Below are 22,693 nucleotides of genomic sequence, written 5' to 3'. Positions count from 1 at the left end.
ATGCACTAAACTAAGGACACGGGATATACTACAATAGATCAAATTACTGGTCGCAGTGGTGTTAGGTCCCGAACAGAGGAAAAAAAAGACGCGATCCAATGGGATAAGAAAATAAAACAAGGTGGTTGGTGAATTAAAGGTAGGTAGGCCAATTATTATCAGAAATAGTGACCATATATGTTATTTTAAAACGGATTTGTTATTGCTTACTAACAAGTACTTGCTTTCGCCAAATTCTAGACACCACAAGTAACATTGCAAGTAACAGTGTAGTTTTAAAGCATCCTATAAGTCATAGTCTACAGAACTCTCCTAAAACCAAAATCATTAAATTCTCCATACTGATAATGTAGGAATATTAAACAAAATTTTAAACCAGAGGCATTTTTTTTTTATTTTGTTGCTTTCTCAGACGTTGGTTTTACAATAGTACTCACGTAATAGATGTGCAAATATCAGCTAATGTATCCAAACGCACGGACAAATCGTATGGAAATGCTCGTTGGGATATCAAATTTGGTACATAGCCACACATCACATGAGTATCTATAGTTTCCACCTGTCTTTTTATAGCCAATGTGATCTGCTTATACCAATTATGAGTTTTACTAATTTAATCAAATCTACTCGTGCAATATACGATTGGAAAAATCGCTTAGAAATCTCTCAATTAAAACCTCCTATACAAAAGAGCACAAAACCGAAGGTATTCAGTTTCAATTGGGACGTAGTTGCCAAAGCAATTTCCTATATTTTTCTATCCAGTCCTGAAAATGTTCCTTTCAATGCTGACGTTTCGTATAATGGTATAGGTATGAGAACTAGGGGCAAGAGCACTACCCTTAATATTTGTTGAAAATGAAGTCATTTTTAATACTACCTCACCATGAATCTATGCATAATATTCCTTTGAAGCATTCTAGAAAATTCTGTCCGAAACAAAGTCACAATCTGAAGAAAAAACTGTGCTCTTTTAATTTTCAATATATTGGTCAATTTTTTTTAGAAAAATCAAAATGTATTTTTACGCTAAGTAAAAAATAAAACAATGGAAAAATGAAATTTTATACTGTTGAAATATTTCAAACCACACAGATTTTGATGCTAGAGGTCCAAGTATGACCCAATCCTAAAAGTCACCTTTAAACATAGCGTGAGACCCCTACCTTTTTGAAAAGATAGATTTTTAAAATCTTGGCTGGTGATTGAACAATTATTTATTGATTTATCCGTATAGCTTTGGACTTAATTGGCAGAGCTTTGCAGAGTTTGAGTAATTTTAGTAAAAGCTCGATTTTCAACATTTTTCGTAGTGAACGGATTTTAGCTAAATTAGTAGCATATGAAGGATCTTAATTATGAATAAAAATTAGTGAAAATTTCTAAACGTATGGTTAATTGTATATCAATAAAAATTGATTTTTGAGAAAAAGGCGTTTTTCTACAATAGTTCAAACTTCATACACACTCAACCAAATAAACGCAATACTATTCCATTAACCGATAAATGTATGATGAGCCAATAGCCAGTCTGTTCAAATTGTGCTCGAGAATCTGTTTCTATTTTTTTCTAAAATTTAAGAACAGCTGTACATTCGATTTTGAAATACATTGTAAATCAATCAATTACTAGTTACCATGACGATTAATTTATAAGAACACGCTGCAAAAAAATCATGTAAATTTCGAACGGAAGATTTCGGAAGATATGGAAAATGGTTCAGGACCAGATCTCTCAACTCTTTTTTAGATTTTTAGCCGTAGACTTTTTGTTTCCTCTGTTCCAGACCAAACACTACTACGACTAGTAAATTGATCTATTGTAATATATCCCGTGTCCTTAGTTTAGTGAATGTCGTATTACTCCATCACTATTGAGAAATGATGAAGTATTCGATTTTTTTACAGTTTACACAGTTCTTTACACAGTTTACAGTTACAGTGCATTTATCGCAAGGATCCGACTCTAATTGAAAGGTCCCGCTATTTATACCCTTTGGAGTGTTGACACACCCTCCAAAGGCGCGCCCCTTTGTCAGTCAAAATTGGATTCCTTAGCAACAAAATTAAGGTATGACACCGATAATGACCATGCATCAGAGCCCCAGCCTTAACCACTTCAAACTAGGGAACAACGAATAGAAGATTAGGAATCACATAGATGAAGACAACTAACTCATTTTTTTTTTCCTTGTTTCAAGATCATCCTCGGTAGACAAATCCGAGTCTTGTCACTATCAACAAGGCATTAAAAATTTAACAAGGACTAGGATGTGTTCCTTGGATTACTGAAAAATCCTGTTCCCCTAGTTTGAAGTAGTCAGGGCTAGGAATCGGAGGTAGATCTTACATCCCGTAACGTACCACGAAAAGGTGATCTACCCACGTTACGGGGCCGTAGGCTAGTTCATTGCGTAGATCTCTCAACTGAATATAATATTTGCTACTTCTGGATAATTTTTTGAAATTATGAGTGTAAGTGCGTGAAAGTACTTGAAAATCTGTTTGGTGAGAATTGTTTTCCAGGTTTGAATGCGTGATTATTCTCTCAGGGAGGCTCAATGAATTGGATTTGAGAATGATTTTCCGAACACTGCCAGAGTGGTTCACTTATGTTCCAATAGATGGATACGTGAAACTAAGGTTTTCTATCTAGATACTCGGGTGGTGATACTCAGGACTTCGAATAAATTATGAGACACCAACGTTTCTGAAACTAAGCCTTTTTTATGATTCTTTATCACTGACTAAGGAGAATAACGTCGTTAAGTTAAGTAAAAAAAAAAATAAAAATCAGTTTGTATACACAAGTAGAACATAAAACAGAGGAGAAAGTACAAATCGTTAATTAGGTTAAAATACAAATATATTTTGCGATTGCAACCAAATTACCGGCTGTTTCCTGCTTTTTTAGGACTGGTTTCAGTTCCAATTTAATTGCTGGTTTTCTCGATCGAGTAGCTACCCTGAATTCCACTCTTTCTTTTTATTTTCTTTTATTTTTTTTATGTTGCGAGACAGAAGGGAGCCTTATGAAGGCCCAATCTCAAGTCACAAGGCCACAATCCAGAACGTAAGTGGATCACCATCGTCAAACTTTAATTCCTTAAATGAACCACATGCCCAACACAACCCCTAGAACGGCTCCCATACACTCTCCAAGCTGAATCGTGAGCCCTCCTTTTTCCCATATCATTGCATGCAAAATAATAACCCAATGCAGGTCAATTTGATATGCCTAAATGAATTAGTTGCAATGATAGTATGAACAGTAATGACAGTTTAATATACTAATTGAATAAAATGAATATTTACCTGTTAATAATGATCGAGATTCGTGAAAAGTAAGGGAAGTTGTTAGTTGATTTTACCCTCACAGAGTTTGACAATAGCGCGATGGTTATTATGATGCTGATTAGACGAATCCTGGGAAAGCATCATCCTCGTCGTTTAGAGAAACCTCTGAAATCCGGAATGTTCAGTTGATCATCGCTACTTGAATCACTGGTAGTATCGTCCGAGTTTTCGTATTCCGATTCCACCATTTCAGTGAAAAATCTTGTCGTAGCTTAGCCACCTCTTGTTAATAATCCCCCGATCAACCGCTTTCTTCTACACCGTGCCACAAAACCAGCGCAGGTTTTGTGAAGCATGGTCTTCCAATTTTCTTCTTTGCCGAGATCCTGCATCTTTCAAAATGTAAAGATACAGACAAGCCCTGCGACCTTGTTGCAGTTGAGCAATCCTCAAGGTTATGCCAATACCCAGGGTAGGCTTCAGTGGTAGATCTTAATGCCAGTAACGCACCATGAAAAGGTAATCCCCCAGGCGTTACTGGATCACTTTTTTTTTACCATCACTATCATTCTTTACGTGATTATTCACTACGATGGTGCACTTAAATATTATTAAAGTATATTTTATATTTTTGAATTTGGACCCTGTCGGTCCGAAGAAATACAGCAAGGGCATTGCTAATTGCAGATATTTTGCAAGGACGCACCGATTGCCATGTTCTCCTTGAGCAAATTGACATCAATGTTCAACCCAGAGCCCTACAGAATGATTCAATACTACGTCTGCCCATACGGCGAACCATTTATAGCATGTTCAGCGCAATCGGTGGTTTACAGAGACTCTTCAATAGGGTCATGTTTTCATGTTCAGTTTAGGTTACATTATTGGGGTCAATGACGCCTGTTGATGTTTAGTCATAAATAAATAAATATATAAATAAAGGCAAAACCATTAGTTTGCGGTAAATGTACCCGAAAGCAACTTATTTAATATTCGTTATATTTTTTTTTTGTTTATTAATTTATTTGATAAGGCTCAAACGAATTAACTTTACTGAGCCGGGGATTCTTGGTCACTATACAATACATCTTAAAACTATAGTCAAAAGGTACAACACAATAAACACTTTATCTTCCGCTATCCAAAAAGCCTCCTCCATCAGAACTGGAGGCGCGTCCAGTAGTTACATTGTATGGCGGTTACGCCAACCAGGGTCAGAGCGCGTCCATTGCAACAATGGACGCAAAACGTGGTCAGCACTCACACACTCATCACGAAACGGTTGCTTTCCAAAATCGACGATGCATCGACCGAAAGAACTGCTGATGAAGAACAATGAGGAGGACCACCCAAGTAACAATTTCCAGTTGAAGAAACACTTTCGTTTTGATTTTGTTCAGCTGCATGTTGAATAATAATTGCACAATTTGTTCACCACAACTTTTATAAAACCCTTGTTTACACTGGTTTGGAGAACCTATACAACTGCAACACAAAGGTGTTGTCTAACGTATTCAGTAAAACGTTTACCCAAAATCAATTTCTTGTTGAAGAAACGCTTCCATTGTGATTTTATTCAACTGCATGCTGAATAATAACTGTACAATTTGTTTATTACAACCTCTGTAAAACTCTTGTTTACACTGGTTTGGAGAACCTGTTCAACTACAGCATTATATGTATACGCGGTATAGGAGTAGAAGCAACTTTTATACAACGTTTATAGATACATATTTGAACTCAAGCTTTATTGTTTTGGTGAAAACTCTAATACAACGTTTGTAGACACCTCCTAACAGCTGCTTCGAAATGTATTAGAGATTGAACCTGAGAGGCGTTTGTTACACTCTTTTATGACTCCTAAATAATCACTATACAGCAAGCGGTGAAAAGTGTTTATAGCACTTTTTAATGACTCCTTAATAACCGTTGTGTAAGTACTCACAATATTCACAGATTAAAATTAGTTTAACAATTGTCGTGGTACGCCAAAATAATTGCTTGTACAGTTTTTATTAATTTAATTTATTTGTGCACATTGAAAAAATATGTAATTATGCCATAATTCACATTCTGTGATCATGGAGGAAGTAGTAACAAGCATCTGTTTAATCTTTGATTGATATTCTTTCAATTAATCTCTCTAATCATTAATTGAGAGAATTTATCTAGAAATGTTATCGTTGATTATATGATATAAAGGGTGATACGGTCAAAATTTGGTCAATATCAACTTGACGTATTTCTTTCAATTTTGCATTTAAAAAACCTGAACACCCCTCATTTTGAAGGTGTGTGTGTGTAGAATGTTGCTTCTATTTTGATTTTGGAATTCACTCTTCAGTTGTCAAAATGCCGTCCAAGCAAGAAGAGCAGCGTATCAAAATTTTGCTCGCGCATCGCGAAAATCCGAGCTACTCGCACGCAAAGTTGGCAAAATCGCTAAAATTTGCCAAATCAACCGTTACAAATGTAATTAAAGTGTTTCGGGAACGTTTGTCGACAGCCAGGAAGTCTGGATCGGGGGGAAATCGAAAACCGGAAGCCGCTGAGACGACAAAGAGAGTTGCCGGTAGTTTCAAGCGAAACCCTAACCTCTCTCTCCGAGATGCCGCAAACAAGCTGGGTGTATCGACTACAACCGTGCATCGAGCCAAAAAACGAGCCGGACTATCGACTTACAAGAAGGTAGTGACTCCAAATCGCGATCATAAACAAAATACGACGGCCAAAGCGCGATCCCGGAGGCTGTACACGACGATGCTGACGAAGTTTGACTGCGTGGTAATGGACGACGAAACCTACGTCAAAGCCGACTACAAGCAGCTTCCAGGACAGGAGTTTTATACGGCAAAAGGAAGGGGAAAGGTAGCAGATGTTTTCAAGCACATGAAACTGTCAAAGTTCGCAAAGAAATATCTGGTTTGGCAAGCCATCTGTACCTGTGGCTTGAAAAGCAGCATTTTCATAGCTTCCGGGACTGTCAACCAAGAAATTTACGTGAAAGAGTGTTTGAATAAACGTCTGCTGCCTTTCCTGAAGAAACACGGTTGTTCCGTACTGTTTTGGCCGGATTTGGCATCTTGCCATTACGGTAAAAAGGCCATGGAGTGGTACGCCGCCAACAACGTGCAGGTGGTTCCCAAGGACAAGAACCCTCCCAACACGCCAGATCTCCGCCCAATTGAGAAATACTGGGCAATTGTCAAGCGGAACCTAAAGAAGACCAAACAAACTGCTAAGGGCGAGCAGCAGTTCAAGGCAAACTGGCTTTCTGCGGCGAAGAAGGTGGACAAGGTGGCTGTACAAAATCTGATGGCAGGGGTCAAGCGTAAGGCCCGGCAATTCGGATTTGGAAAAGTGGAAGCCTAACTGAATATTTTTCCTGAATTTTATACTAATTGAACTTGAAAAAGAAATTTAATTTGATTTTTTAAATAAACGATTTCACCGATTTACACGCGTTTTCCCTTGACCAAATTTTGACCGTATCACCCTTTATGTCTTAAATTAATGTTTGCATTTATTAATAACACCTATATATAATTTACCTCTACTCCACCGAGGGTTTCTCGAAGCAAGATTCGAACTCATGATCCCGGATTGCCAGCCGCTTCTGTTTCCATCTGCTCTATTCTTGAATACATATTTTGATCATATGAGAGAAGTATATGAAGCTCATCTTGAGTGACTTCTCTTGCAGTCGAATAATCATTGCCTTATGGTCATATAAACGTGCCTATCACTTGTGCTATTTTTAGCAACAAAATTGTGGTTGGTGGTTGGTCAAACGTAAACAATCATTTAAGAGTGCTCCAAGCAGCTTTTGAAGCTTTTAACCAAATGGCAATTCAACTACATTCTTGTACAACTCTGGAAGCTATTATTCAACGTTTGATCAACTCAGGTGTTGTATAAGAGCTCCCAATGGTTTGTTTTGATGCGTTTATTCCACGTTCTATATAGTTCTTGTCAATCGGTTTAACTAAGGTGCTATAAAAGTTATCGTAGGTCTTATAAAGCATATAGGTAAACCGAACGTAAACAATCATTTAAGAGTGCTCCAAGCAGCTTTTGAAGCGTTTAACCAAAAAGGCAATACAACTACATTCTTGTACAACTCTGAAAGCTATTATTCAACGTTTGATCAACTCAGGTGTTTTATAAGAGCTCCCAATGGTTTGTTTTGATGCGTTTATTCCACGTTCTATATGGCTCCTGTCAAACAGTTTAACCGAACGTAAACAATCATTTAAGAGTGCTCCAAGCAGCTTTTGAAGCGTTTAACCAAAAAGGCAATACAACTACATTCTTGTACAACTCTGAAAGCTATTATACAACGTTCGATCAACTCAGGTGTTTTATAAGAGCTCCCAATGATTTGTTTTGATGCGTTTATTCCACATCCTATATGGCTCCTGTCAAACAGTTTAACCGAACGTAAACAATCATTTAAGAGTGCTCCAAGCAGCTTTTGAAGCGTTTAACCAAAAAGGAAATACAACTACATTCTTGTACAACTCTGAAAGCTATTATTCAACGTTTGATCAACTCAGGTGTTTTATAAGAGCTCCCAATTGTTTGTTTTGATGCGTTTATTCCACGTTCTGTATAGCTTTTGTGAATCAGTTTAACTAAGGTGCTATAAAAGTTATCGTAGGTCTTATAAAGCATATAGTTAAACCGAACGTAAACAATCATTTAAGAGTGCTCCAACAGCTTTTAAAACTTTTAATCAAATGGCAATACAACTACATTCTTGTTCAACTCTGGAAGCTATTATTCAACGTTTGATCAACTCAGGTGTTTTATAAGAGCTCTCAATTGTTTGTTGGGACACAATGGTTGCTGCCGAGAAAACAGATGATCGCGTGGCACACATCGAGAGTGGCCTGCTTTTGTCGACAACCGAGTGAACACTGAATATTCATTGCATATTATTATTGAATCATTAGACGCTTGTTTACAAAGTTTCTCTCTTAGCTACAACCGTTTAATCATACAAAAATAACAGTTTTTTTTTTAATTTTGCCGGATTCCTATGATCAACATCAGCGTAGAAAAATCGTGCCCAAAGATTTGGTGATCGAGGATATTAGAAATACAGTGCCTTCCCGTGTTTAGCAACACATGATTTTTGTCTTCTTCACTTTCTAGAAAATCCATCCATCGCTTAATTCCATCTCTAGGCGAACCAGCCCAAGGCTGAAAGCCTCCATAATAAAGATAAATTAATTAATTAATTCCATCTCTGATATTACTAGAACCCTCTTTGGAGATCCTATCTACTTGAAATGTCATGAATTAATCCTCAGAAAGTGCTAGCCGAAATTTGAAGAAACAATTAGTTGATGAGGTCGTGTTGCCAAAAACGGGAAGGCACTGTATAGCTTTTCAAACATTTTCACCGGTCCAAAGCAGCAGCTTCCTCAAACCACTAATTTAATCTAATCTATTTGCGTGCTCGGGTTTAAGCGACCAAGAACTATTAAAATTTTGAAATAATTTGTTAAATATGATTAAATGCTGTACACAAATATTATATAAATATTAAATATTATACATAAAACAATCATACAGTGTATCTCAAAATTGAGCGTACAGATGTGCTTAAATTTTAGAAAAACCAGATTTAAAAGCACAATTTAAAAAGATACGTTTCTGAATTTCTGGCTGTAGAATCATCATAAATTTATCAATTATTGGTACAGTGTTGGGCTTATTTGGTTGCGTTTATTAAAAGTAAGAACTATTTAAGAAAAACGCCCTTTGCTTGAAAACCCATAATTTCTTGCAATATAATGAACTAAACTTTTTTTTAAATTTTGCTCATCTTTAGTCATAATAAATATCATTCATATTCCACTTATTTTACTAAAACTCGTCCACCAGGTAAAAAGTTGAAAATCGAGCGGTTTACAAAAATTAATCTAACTTCATACAGGTTCTTCAAATAAAGTCCAAAACTAAAGCGATAAATGCCCCGTAACGTGGGTAGATCACCTTTTCGTGGTACGTTACGGGATGTAAGATCTACCACCGATTCCTAGTCCTAACTTCTTCAAACTAGGGGAACAGGATTTTTCAGTAATCAAAGGAACACATCTTAGTCCTTGTTACTTTTTATGCCTTGTTGATAGTGATAAGTCCTCGGGTTGCCTGGACCGAGGATGATCTTGAAACAATGGAAAAAATGAGTTAGTTAGTCTTCATCTATGTGATTCCTAATCTTCTAATCGTTGTTCCCTAGTTTGAAGTGGTTAAGACTAGGGTTCTGATGCATGGCCATTATCGGTGTCATAGCTTGTTTTTGTTGTTAAGGAATCCAATTTTGACTGACAAAGGGGCGCGCCTTTGGAGGGTGTTCCAACTCCGAAGGGTATAAATAGCGGAACCTTTCAGTTAGAATCGATTCCTTGCGATGAAGGCAAGAATGACAACTGTATCAAAACCGAATACTTCATCATTTCTCAATAGTGATGGAGTAATACGACATGCACTAAACTAAGGACACGGGATATACTACAATAGATCAAATTACTGGTCGCAGTGGTGTTATGTCCCGAACAGAGGAAAAAAAAAAGCGATAAATCCAATAACATCTATTTATCCACCAGCCAAGATTTAAAAAAAAATAGGTATTCAAAATGTTTCAGCAAATGTTCCATAAGGGTGTGCGCTCAATTTTGCGATATACTGTATATTAGACCTGTTCATTTTAACAGAAATGTTCGGAATGCATCATGCATTGTCATCTTAATTTGAACTTCTGTGCTTCAAGTTAATTTATGTTTTTGAGGTAATTTACGGCTTATAATATTTGCATCTCGAGACTGAAACAACGAAAACTACTGTAACAACTTTCATAGCAAAGCTTAATGTGTTATCTACCAACTTTGTGACCAAAGGTTGATTATTCAAAGAGATTTTATTGAAGTTTGATTGAGAGATAAAAATCAGAAAAGAGGCCGTTATAGTTAAAATTCAAAAGACAACAGAGCCAATAAAAGCTTCAATTAGATTGACAGAACATAGTTGCATTGCTTTTCTATGATGACCGATGACTGTTTCATTGATAGATGATTTTTTTTTTTTATAAATATGAATCCTCAGTAGACGTGTTTTTTTTTTTGTCACAGGCAAGTTCAACTCGAGCCATAACAGCAATTTATAAAAATAACGAACATTTTGAATGGCTGGGTGCTTCAACCTATAAATCATCACCGATTTTGCTGAAAATTTACACAGAAGTTCAAATTAACATGACGAACAGTAATCACGGTTGACCCGTTGCATCCCGAACATTTCTGTTAAAATGAACAGGTTTACTGTTTATCGCATATTTATTTTCCAATACACAGGTATTAATCCTAAATATAACGTAACTGACATTTCTCATTTACAACTTAATCAATGATGCAACTATGCGTGATTCAATTGATGCTTACGAGAAATTGGTGACATGAGTGTTATACATTAAAATATATAAAAAATAGAACCACCCTTGGTAAATTTGGCGAATTCCTGAGAAGGATAGAAATGGAAATGAACTATTGTTCTTATGGTGAGTAGATATTTCTATTCCAGAATTAAATTAAGATGAGTTATAAAAAACAGCATTGATAATCCTAAACTAGTTATTTATTGTTTTTCTAAACTATCTAAACTAATTATTTATTGTATTTGACCATCGTCAGTATTTATTCTCTTTATAATGAGCCTCCCTTAGCTCAGTCGGTAAAGGCGCAGCTACAAAGCAAGACCATGCTGGAGGTGGCTGTGTTCAATTCCCGGTCCGGTCTAGGAATTTTTTGGGTTGGAAAATTTCTCGACTTCCCTGGGCATACAAGTATGATTGGACTTGCCACACAATTATACCGATGCAAAAATGGTACAGGCATCGAAAGCTCTCAATTAATAACTGTGGAAGTGCATCTAGAACAGTAAGTTGAGAGCACGCAATAAGCTAATATGCGATATGCAATAAGCTTGAAATGCGAAGAAGAAGAAGAAGAAGAAGAAGAAGAAGAAGAAGAAGAAGAAGAAGAAGGCGCGAAATTCAGCTCAATCAATCGTATTTTCGAGCTTTTCAGTCTCGGAGCACTTAATTTTACATGACATATTTGTTTACATCTCATCCTTTATGTCAAAGATGGATTCCGTCACGTGAAAGATTGAGTATTTCTAAGTGTGTAGCTTTAGGTCGTCCACTAGTTCGCCATTATTTTAGGACACTAGTTTTAAGCGCTAACTGAATAACTTTATTGTAGGATAACTAAGTTTAAGTAGAAATTTTAGAAATACAATCCACGTCGTGTGACAATAGCTATTATTCTGTTATGCTATTTTTCATTTGTTTTGATTTGTCAACGTGGAACGACGGCTCATCAGACAAGCTTTGGAACCGATTGAGATAGGGTGACCAATAGATGCAAAAAATGAAATTTTCGCTCCACAGTGTTCAAACGGTTTCAAATCGGGTCCTGATTAGCCTCCGAAAGTTTAAACTCATTTGATAAGAAACTGACTAGGCACAAACCATTTGAAGTTTATATGGAAATTACTATGGAAAAGCAAAACTTTTTGTTCATTGTCTTCTAGCCTCTTAACATATTGTACTGTTAACAAATTCTATTGCTATTCTTATGAGAATTTTTATCAGCTACAACTTTGCAGAAAATCGTTTTTCAGCCAAACGTCAAATTAAATAGTTATTAATTGTTTAAGAGATTGATAATCTTATGGTAAGAATAAGTAACTGTATTGTGAACAACACTTTATTCTGCAGTGTGACATAGTAGCCATGATTTGTGTCCTCTATTCTACGCGCCATAAACACCAATGTTGCCTGCTGACCAGTTGAATGAGCATAATCATAAGACATCAGTGACTTGAATCATTAATAATTTTTGTCCCTTACATTTGATCGAAAAGTGGTCTTGAATAAAATTGTAGCTGGGAAAATTTTCAACAAGTTAAGCTATCATTTTCTAAAGTAGAGTGAACTGGTACATTTTGAGATCGATATAAACCGAAATTATGGTTTATTCATAGTAATTCCCATATAAACTTCAAATGGTTTGTGCCAAGTCAGTTTCTCACTAAATGAGTTCAAATTTTGGAAGGTTAATCAGGACCCAATTTGGAAGCGTTTGAGCACTGTGGAGCAGATATTTCAAATTTTGCATCAGTCTAGTGACCAACTCGACGGTAGTGGTGTTAACACTGTGCAATACGGAAAAGGCTAGATGACAATGAGCAAAAAGTTTGGTTTCCCATAGTAATTTCCATATAAACTTCAAATAGTTTGTGACAAGTCAGTTTCTTACCAAATGAGTTTAAATTTCAGGAGGCTATTTATTACTCAATTTGGAACCGTTTGAGCACTATGGAGCGAACATTTCAAATTTTGCATTAGTCTAATGGACATGAAATAGCAAATTTTCCCATTATGGTGGGAAGATTTTCGGATTTATTTTTAGAATCATTTGGTGAAAAGTTATGACGTTTGCATGTATAAATTTTTAATAATAAAAGGACCACCCTAATAAAAAAAAGGTTTCCATCCTGGTAAAGTATCACTTACCAAATGGTTACCTTTTCGAGTAGGAGAACCGATTGGGAAATCTTGGACAGTCATTACAATCAATTATTCCTAATGTTTCTTCGAGAGCGTGGTTTAAAGGCTTGGGCTTGTTTTGCGACTTTATTCGCGTGATGAGTAAACTTATGTCCAACCACTACTCCCTAAATGCTCATCTTAATAGAATAAACCTCGTGGACAGCAACATCTGTCGGTGTGGAAACGGTTACGATGACATCGATCACGCAGTTTGGCAATGTACGGATAATGACGCCGCCAGAGAGCGACTTTTGAATACCCTCGAGTATCAAGGAAGACAGCCCTATGTTCCTATCAGAGACGTGTTGGGAGCTCGTGATATCTGCTATATGCAGTCGGTTTATATGTTTCTTCAAATGTCTAGTATAAGATTTTAATTACTTTGTATTTTGTCTTTCTTTATTTGTTTTTTTTTTGTCTTGTCCCACCATCTCGATGAGTCTCATCGTCACCCACTGGTCACCCACCATAGCCAATTGAACTCCAGACGAATCTAGAACCGAACTACCATTCATACTGTCGACAACGCTCTGATGAGACAACGAAAACCCACCCCTAAGCTTCTCCCCTGATCCTTTCCTTCGACTATGTACCCTTCAAAGCTCGAATAAGCCGCGAGTATTTGGCCCAAGTTCTACTAGACATAGATTTAAGAGAATTTCGTTACAAACAAAGAACATTGAATTATCGGCTCCGTAAAGCTAACGCTGGAAGGCTCAATAAACGAACTGGGTAAAAAAAAACTCTCCAAATGCTAGTCATGGTTTAAAATGTTTTACAAGAAGTTTGGATACAATTGTGAACAATTTTGTAAGGGGCTGTTCATTAACTACGTAGACGTTTTTTAGGATTCTTAACCCCCTCCCCCTGCGTAGACAATTGTCCATACAAAAATGTTACCCCCCCCCTCCCCCCATATATAATGTCTACGTAGTTTATTAACAGCCCCTAAGCCACTTCATCAAGGTCCCAAATCCCGGATCCCACTCTTGAAAAATTCTTAGCCTCAGAAAATCAAATTTTGCAAAAAAAACACCACATCTTGACGTTTCATGCATGTTTAAGTCATTCGGCATAAAAAAAGAGATTTTTTAGATGTAAATATTTCAAACTTTGACCACTTTACGACACTCCTAAATCATATTCGATTGAGCCCAAATTGTGCATAGGGTCTTTTATCGACCCAATAACTTTTTTGTATATCGTTCGTTTGCAAAGTTCAAGATGACCGTTTCCATTGGCACCCTAATAATGTCATCAAACTCTTCTCCATACGCCAAAATCTCTAACGATCAAATTTCACTTCTTAGTCACATATTATAAACAACTCAATTCATCAACACAATTACGAGCTAAGTAAATCTAATTGATTACATATCAATCGGAATACATTACTCCACCAAACCACGATTTGTGTATTCACAGTCAAATATTGAACCCTTTCAAACATCCACTGTTTGCTCAGTTCATACAGTTTCCCACAACATCCGTGGTGATCTGCCCCATCAGCAGTACCCAAGCATTCGTTCGTTATCCACGGCAGCCAACCGCGCTACTTGGCATCAATTATACTAATTAACATACCACCGTCTGTGTGTGCCACCGTCGTGGTCGAATTGTCTTTACCAACATGTATTCGGTTGATCCGCGCCTTTTCAAATAACACCCACTCACTCACTCACTCACCTTGCTGGCATTCATTGAAAGCCGCGTCAATCCGTGGAACGAATTCAAAGCCAGCTCGCTCGCATTCCACGGATGCTTAAAAGCGCTCAAAAATGAGCGATAACATAAAATCGAATTAAAATTTATAGCCATTTCCATTTCTGCGTTTATAAATAAAATTCCGAAAAATCAAATATTTATCCCCGACACACATATTAGCCAATCTGATTGTTGATAGGCCATCTCTACTGCCATGCCATTGCAATGCGATGAACCATCATCATCGGTAAACGCAGACAAAACTGTTCAATCAGGGATCAAGCGAAAATGCAGGGATGTTTCGATAGGTGCCAAGTAGGATAGCAACAATGCACGAGATTTGAGCGCGGGCAACCCTACTTCAAACATGTGGAGGTGCAAATGTGGTGCGCACGCGACACGGTGGCATTTTTAAACCGAAACAGTCAAAGAGACATCACCACAAAAATGGCTACAAACAACAGCAACAACAAAATCGGAAACTGGGTATGCGTGCAACGACAAAAAAAAATGAAAAGAGCAGAAACTGTATCATTTCAGTATTATCAAAAAATTGTGGGTGACTTTTATGGCAAATATTTTAATTAATTTATGAATATTTAATATAGTAATGACAACGATTTGGTGGAATTTAAATTGATTTTTACTCGGTTTGAGGAATGATAATCCTTTTTTAACGACACTGTGTGCATCCACGGTTGGAATGCTTTTAATTAGTTGATCATCGGAGAGCACCAGTCAGAATGAGTATGCCCAGTTAGAACCCATCGGTTGCCTCCCTCACACAACTTAAACAACCGAGATTACAGTTTCCATATTTGAGAAAAGATCCGAAAAATTGTCGCAATTTATTTTATGGCTTCTGTCTGAGTTGGAACAACGCAGCCACTATGATGGCTTTCTGTGTCCCCTCTCAAAACCATTTGAGAAAGATTTCAATTCAACAAGTGACTCCAATAGAAATATTTTTGTTTTTGTTTCATTTAACCTAGATGGCAATTATGCGCCGTACGGGGAGCTCATGAACTTCTTCGTTGACGATTGCCATTCCGACTGACTACATACTCTGCTCGGTGGAAGGATACAAGTTACATACTCCCCATTTGCATTAATATGCCCCATATGCTTCTATTGTCAGAGCATACAATAGCGGCGTATGCATGTGGGGAAGGTCACATTCATTGAATTCCATCTACCGTTCCGAACCACACCACAAGCTTAAAAAAAAGGATAACAAACTCAATTCAAGTGAAAATATTTAAAACCAACATACAAGCCGTCCTATTCCAGATCCCCCTCATAGCATAACCCTGAAATGTATTGTAGCAGTCATTCATGTAGTCCTGTTAACGTACAACCGTTTTGCAACCGTGCAACATATGCCTCATCTGATGATGTCCCTTAGTGGGGGATCCACTCGACAATAAGTTACTTGCAAAATTAGCGTTTTCTCGACGGAGGCAGCAAGAGGAGGAAGCGCATTTCAGTGGATAAATATTTTCCTAAGCGCAAGGAGCTATTCACCTAAAGATGCATAATATCGGAAAAGCATTTACTAAATCAGAATCGCAAGCTCCGGAACAATTGAAATGCACTGACTCATTCATGACTACAGATTGTAAAGCTGGTTAATGAATGGGAATGCTCATTTTGCCAATAGCGCAAAAGCTACAATGAGTGCGTTTATATTGAATGGAGATGAGGACTACGGCTTCCATTGCATACTTACTTACATACCAAGATGCAGTGGCTAATTAATTCATCGCTATGAAAAGGGGTAGTATTTCCTGGCGGCTAATTGACTCATTGAGAAAACAAAACACTGCCAACGAGTAGAGCAACGAAGTTGCAAATTTTGCCGGTGGGCAAATATGGAAAATACCTAACTGTTTTCAGCAGGAGTGTGTTTGTTAACAAACGAAGAATTATGGTAAAAGGAGACACGATGCGTCAAGTAACGATTGAATTGGTCAGTATGATGTCATACAAAGAAATCCGTAGCCCTTTGGATTTGCATCATTTAGCATTGGAGGAATTTGACATCACGGTACATACCGTTTGCAAACGCAACATTCCGAGGCCCGGGGGGTCAAGTGATATATCCGGACTGAGTCAGGATTAGGGTGTAAGTGCTTTTGTAAACAAACAGATCAGTCACCGATTTCTCACGTATAAAAGCTCAATCTCGCAAATGGTAGAGGAATCAAAATCCAAAATTTACCAAAATCGTAGAACATTAACCACCTATCAGTACAAACACTACATATGTTGAATTTTGTTTCCACAAATAAGTTTAATTGTTTTTTATGCAGAAAACATATTTTTGGTCCAGAAACTCGCTTCGCCAATGAAATACATCGCAAAGTGGATAAATTTCATCCAGAGCCCTCCCAAATTAGAACAAAACATTGTTGGTACGAAGCCTTTGACTAATAAGCAAGTTAAGCTAAGTGTACAATGATTTCTTTTTTCAGTTAAGAAATGAAATAGGGGAAATGGCCCTAATGTTGGCCTATGGATCTAAGACTAGGCCCATCGCTAAAACCCACTATTTGTCAATTTTATCTAGATGAACGCGTCATTGGGACGGTACTAATGGATATTTTTGGTCGCTATTGGAAATTTAGGCAATTGCTGAATTTATGTATGGGCCCAATTACAATTCAGATCTAGATAAATAATCTGTCTTTCTGTAGAAAAAAAATCTGATTTTAAAAACTAAAGTATTTGAGGAAAATCAATTTGGAATTTGAAAAAAAAAAATTAAGTGTAGGAATAATATTTTATTTATGTATCCAAAACTCGTTCACATTTTCGACAAATCTTCTTTCAAATCTTGGATAACATTTATGTAGGTCTTATCAATTTTAAATTATTATTTTTTTGTAAGTAAGTAATACTTATCCTGGTCCGACATCCCTCAGGATTGCACCTGCATCACAATGTTACGCCAATTCACTCGGTCCGTGGCTGCTTGTCTCCAATTTCTTGACCGTCTCACACTTCCAAGATTCTGGTCCACTTGGTCTAACCACCTTGCTCTCTGTGCTCCTTTTCGTCTTGTACCGGCCGGATGGCAAACACCATTTTTGCGGGATTGTTGTTCGGCATTATTAAAACGTGTCCCGCCCATCGTACCCGTCCAGCTTTCGCAACTTTCTGGATACAGGGTTCGCAAGCACTCGTCGTTCGAAAACACCCAGTGCTTGCAGGTCCTCCTCGAGCATCGTCCACGTCTCGTGCCCGTAGAGAAGTACCGGTCTTATCAGCGTCTTGTACATGGTACATTTAGTACAGAGGTGAAGTTTACCCGACCTCAGGGTCTTGTGGAGTCCGTAGTAAGCACGACTTCCGGCAATAATACGCCGACGAATTTCTCTGTTGAAGATCGTGCCCCGCATGTTAAAGCCCACACGTTTCATAACACCTTCTAGCGCAATGTTGAACAGGAGGCAGAAAAGACCATCGCCTTGTCGAAGTCCTCTGCGAGTTTCTAACGAGTTCGACAACGCACCCGATATCTTCAAGCAGCACTGTACACCATCCACCGTAGCCCTGATCAGTCTGGTCAGCTTCCCGGGAAAACCGTTCTCGTCCATAATCTTTCATAGCTCTTCACGGTCAATAGTATCATAAGCGGCCTTGAAATTCGATGAATAGGTGGTGCGTAGGAACTTGATATTCGCGACACTTTTGGAGGATCTACCGCAACGTAAAGATTTGGTCCGTTGTCGGTCGCCCGTCCACAAAACCGGCTTGATAAGTTCCCACAAATCTGCTTGCTAGCGGCGATAAACGACGAAAGATGATCTGGGAAAGCACTTTGTAGGCCGCGTTAAGAATAGTGATCGCTCTATAGTTCTCCATTCTAGTTTGTCGCCTTTTTTTATATACTGGGCATATTACTCGCTCTTTCCACTCCTCCGGTAGCTGTTCTGTATCCCAGATCCTGACTATCAGTCAGTGCAAACAAATGGCCAACTTATCCGGGCCCATTTTGATAAGTTCCGCTCCGATACCATCTTTCCCAGCTGCTTTGTTGTTCTTAAGCTGTCGGATAGCATCCCTTACTTCACCTATCGTGGAAGCTGGCATGTCCCCCTCATCCGCTGTACCGACGAAGCTATTCCTCCTGCCGCCTTGGTCCTCCGCCTCTGCGCCGTTCAGATGTTCATCGTAGTGCTACTTCCACCTTTCAATCACCTCACGTTCTTCCGTTAAGATACCCCCTTCCTTATCCCGACACATATTGGCTCGCCGCACAAAGCCTTGGTGGGATGCGTTGAGTTTCTTGTAGAACGTGTGCGTGTTTCTTGAGAACGATACAGCTGCTCCATTTCTTCGCACTCCAGCTCTTCCAGGCGGCGCTTCTTATCCCGGAAAAGATGGGTTAGCTGTCTTCGCTTCTCTTTATATCGCTCCACATTATTTATTTTTTCCAGGTAGTTACTTGACTTCTTTATTTATTTCCATTTCGTCAAACCAGTGTAGACTACATACAATGATTATTACAATGTTTACTTACATACAATGGCGGGTTCCTTGCTGCAGCATCGCCGCCCACGCTGCGTACTTCTCGTCCAAAACCGTCTGACACTCTTCGTCGAACCAATCGTTCCGTCGATTCAGCTCCACGAACCCAACGGCACCTTCAGCAGCGCTGTTAATGGCTGCTTTCACGTTGCTCAGCAGTCCTCAAGAGCCTACTATATACTTGTAACATAACAAAAATTGATATTTGAATACCTAATGAATACCTGTGTGGCATTGTTTTGGTATTTTTCTTTGGTCAGGCTAATTCATACCAATTTAAGGTATTCGATAAAATTCGACCATGCACGCGATAGGCCCCTATGATTCTGAACAGATTTCTTTACGCCTGAATCAGCGCTATATATAAACACACGATCGATCAGATCAACTCAAAATTAAGAGCATACTAATAGATTCAGCGAAACCTATATTGATTTTCCAGATCTGGCGTAACATTTGATAACTTTTTGTAAACAAAAGTTGTAAGGCCCTTTACACGCGAACCGAAGTACGCCCACGCAAACCAATACAATTATCGGAAAGGGGAAAATTTCCTCCACCCGATGATGTTGTTGGCTTACATGGGCGTTTTTGGTTCGCGTGTAAGGGGCCTTAGCACTTTTGTTTACAAAAGCTTTTGTGCCGTTATCAAATGTTACGCCTGAGATATTCGAGAAGATTTTCCTGGAAATGCCCGGAATATTAAACACACTTTTGAGTATACCCACTTTTGACGAAATTGAGTCGAGTCAACTCAATTTGGTCAAAAGTGAGTTGACTTTTCCGGGCAAAAGCTATGGAATTTTCTAGGAAAAAATGCGCGAATAGGAGATGATGTTGTTAGTTTACGTGGGCGACCCTCAGTTGGCGAGAAGAGGGCCTACAAAAGTTTGTTTACTTAAAACTTGTATGCCCTTTTCACATGTGGCTTTTGAAATATGAGATCAGTTTACTCATGAACCGCAAAAAGTGCAGGTACTTAGCGATGAGTGAATTTGCCTCATGTTTTCCAGTGGAAAACCAGAAAAATGTACCGGAAAATGAGGATAATTGACAAAAAAAATCTCAGTCTAGATCTTGACTTTTCTCTTATGCGGATTTTTTTACCTGGAAAAACTCAGAACGATTTATGAGTAAATTGAACTCAAATATGGATGATCTCATTAGCCGTGTAAAACTTTCCAGGAAAAACTTCTCGAATATGAGGTAAATCCATGAAAATTTTACTCAGTCTAGAAGTATACTAATGGACTGAAAGAAAGCTCTATCGATTTTGCTCATATTCGGGGAGTTTTTCCTGGAAATCACGGAAAATACAACACACTTTTGAGTAAATCCATTTCTATAAAAGTTGAGTCCACTCGACTCAATGTTGAGCTGATCTGAAAGACTATTGGCGTTGACGGCGACTCTGTAGCTCTTTACTCCTATGAGAAAATTCATAAGCAAACGTCAGACTGTGCGTGAAACATGGCGGGCTTGGTACTATCCTTTCACTCCACCGAAAATTCCCATAAGAAACTGTCTAAATTTGCTGGAAGAGCAAATTTTTCGACGGTGCCGTCAACGCCAATAAGACCATGGTTTTACAAACTGGCTGCGTTCCTATACGAGCGCTTATTCACCACAAAGTTTCATCATTGTTTCAAGCTTCCAAATTCCCTCTCGGATGAGTTTTGGGATATCTGAATAAAGTAGGGGAAATGACGGCTTCGGCATGACAGACTATTTTTGGCAACCCAAATTGAAACACTATTTTCACTGGATTTTCTTACGAAAACACTTCGCTGAATGCATGCAAACGATTCTTTATGCTTTCAGCTTCAATTTGACTATATTTTTACCACTGAGAAAAAGTAATCTAGCAAGATTTTCTTGAAATGCAACACTCGCACTACAAATTGTAGCTGATTTCGAGTTGCCGATAATAGAACAGCAGATTTACATGCAGTTCAAATGGAACGGTTGCCGAAGAAAAACTGGTTGCCGACAATACTCGCTCTCACTAGAGAAGATTGGAGCTGAAATTGTTAGAGCAGCTGACAGCAAAAGATTGTAAACAAACCAATACTGCATATGTGTCCGTTCCTTAGAGAAAAAGGCTATAGAAGAAAGGTCGCTGCTTAGGTTGCCGAGAATACGTAAATTCCCCTACTTTCCGTACTTATCTGATTTTACACTCCAATCATTCAATCGTTTTGTTTCATATGTTAATCTTTCGTTTTTTAAATCGTTCATTTAATACCAATAGAACGAATATTATAACCTGAATCACTCACCTAACCAAGTATTTTGAGCAAAAACTTTGACATGTCAAATTAAATCTAAATAGTCGACTATATTCTCATCATGTATGTATATTACACTCACAACTTTTACTGCGTACGTACTACACAATTTATTTCTTAATGATATCAATCATCACACTAACTTACTATTATAAGTGATATGTCATATCAAGATAGCTTATGTAACGTAATATCAACTTGGCATTATACTGCACCAACTTTCCTATGATCCGTTGTATTTGAAACATGTTTGTGCCATTTTGAAGAAAAATGAATCGATTCAAAAGATCGATTCAAAAAGATCGATTCGAAATGATTGATTAAATCGGTGAATCGATTATTTTCGAAAAATGAATCGATTCACTAAGATCGACTCTTGCCACAAGATCGCCCAATGGTATTCTGAACAGATTTCTTTACGCCTGAATCACCGCTACCTATATATCAACACACGATCTATTAGATCAGCTCAAAATTGAGTTGAATTTTCCGGTTAAAATCCATGGAAAACCAGGAAAAACTTTTTGAATATGAGGAAAATCCATGGAAATTTCACTCTTTCTAAGAGCATACTAATAGATTCAGTGGAACCTGTATTGATTTTCCAGATATTCGAGGAGATTTTCCTGGATATGCCCAGAATATTAAACTCACTTTAGAGTATACTATATATATCCACTTTTGACAAAATTGAGTCGAGTCACCTCAATTGAGTCAAAAGTGAGTTGACTTTTCCGGGCACAAGCCATGGAATTTTCTAGGAAAAACTGCTCGAATAGGAGGAAAAACCCTTTGAAAATTTTACTCAGTCTAGAAGTATACACGGCCAAAGAGATCACCCCAAATATGAAATCAGCTTACTCATGAACTGCAAAATGTGCAGGAACTCAGCAATTAGTGAATTTGCCTCATGTTTTCCAGTAAAAAACCTAAAAAATCTACCGGAAAATGAGGATGATTGACAAAAAAAATCTCAGTATATATCTTGACTTTTCTCATATTCTGGATTTTTTACCTGAAAAAAACTCAGGGAAATTTACTCAGCGTTGCACCCTGCACTTTTAACGGTTTATGAGTAAATTGAACTCAAATTTGGATTGATCTTATAGCCGTGTAACACTTCCCAGGAAAAACTTCTCGAATATAAGGAAAATCCATGAAAATTTTACTCAGTCTAGAAGTATACTAATGGACTGAAAGAAAGCTTTATCGATCTGACACATATTCGGGAAGTTTTTCTTGGAAAGCC

The 22,693-nt window shown here is 37.8% G+C and overlaps 1 protein-coding gene across 1 annotated transcript in view; it reads left to right on the top strand.

Annotated features, from left to right (window-relative positions):
- The window catches only part of Wnt4 (Wnt oncogene analog 4), a 28,273-nt gene that overhangs the window by 3,660 nt on the left and 1,920 nt on the right, over window positions 1-22,693 (top strand). The gene's annotated exons all lie outside the window — the stretch shown is intronic.

The sequence above is a fragment of the Ochlerotatus camptorhynchus genome, unplaced genomic scaffold (assembly GCF_037179485.1).
Source record: "Ochlerotatus camptorhynchus isolate MF236.1 unplaced genomic scaffold, CSIRO-AGI_Acam_v1.1 ptg000211l, whole genome shotgun sequence".
Lineage (NCBI taxonomy): Eukaryota > Metazoa > Arthropoda > Insecta > Diptera > Culicidae > Ochlerotatus > Ochlerotatus camptorhynchus.
The sequence above is the reverse complement of the archived record's forward strand: the minus strand, read 5'-3'. Positions and strand labels throughout refer to the sequence as shown.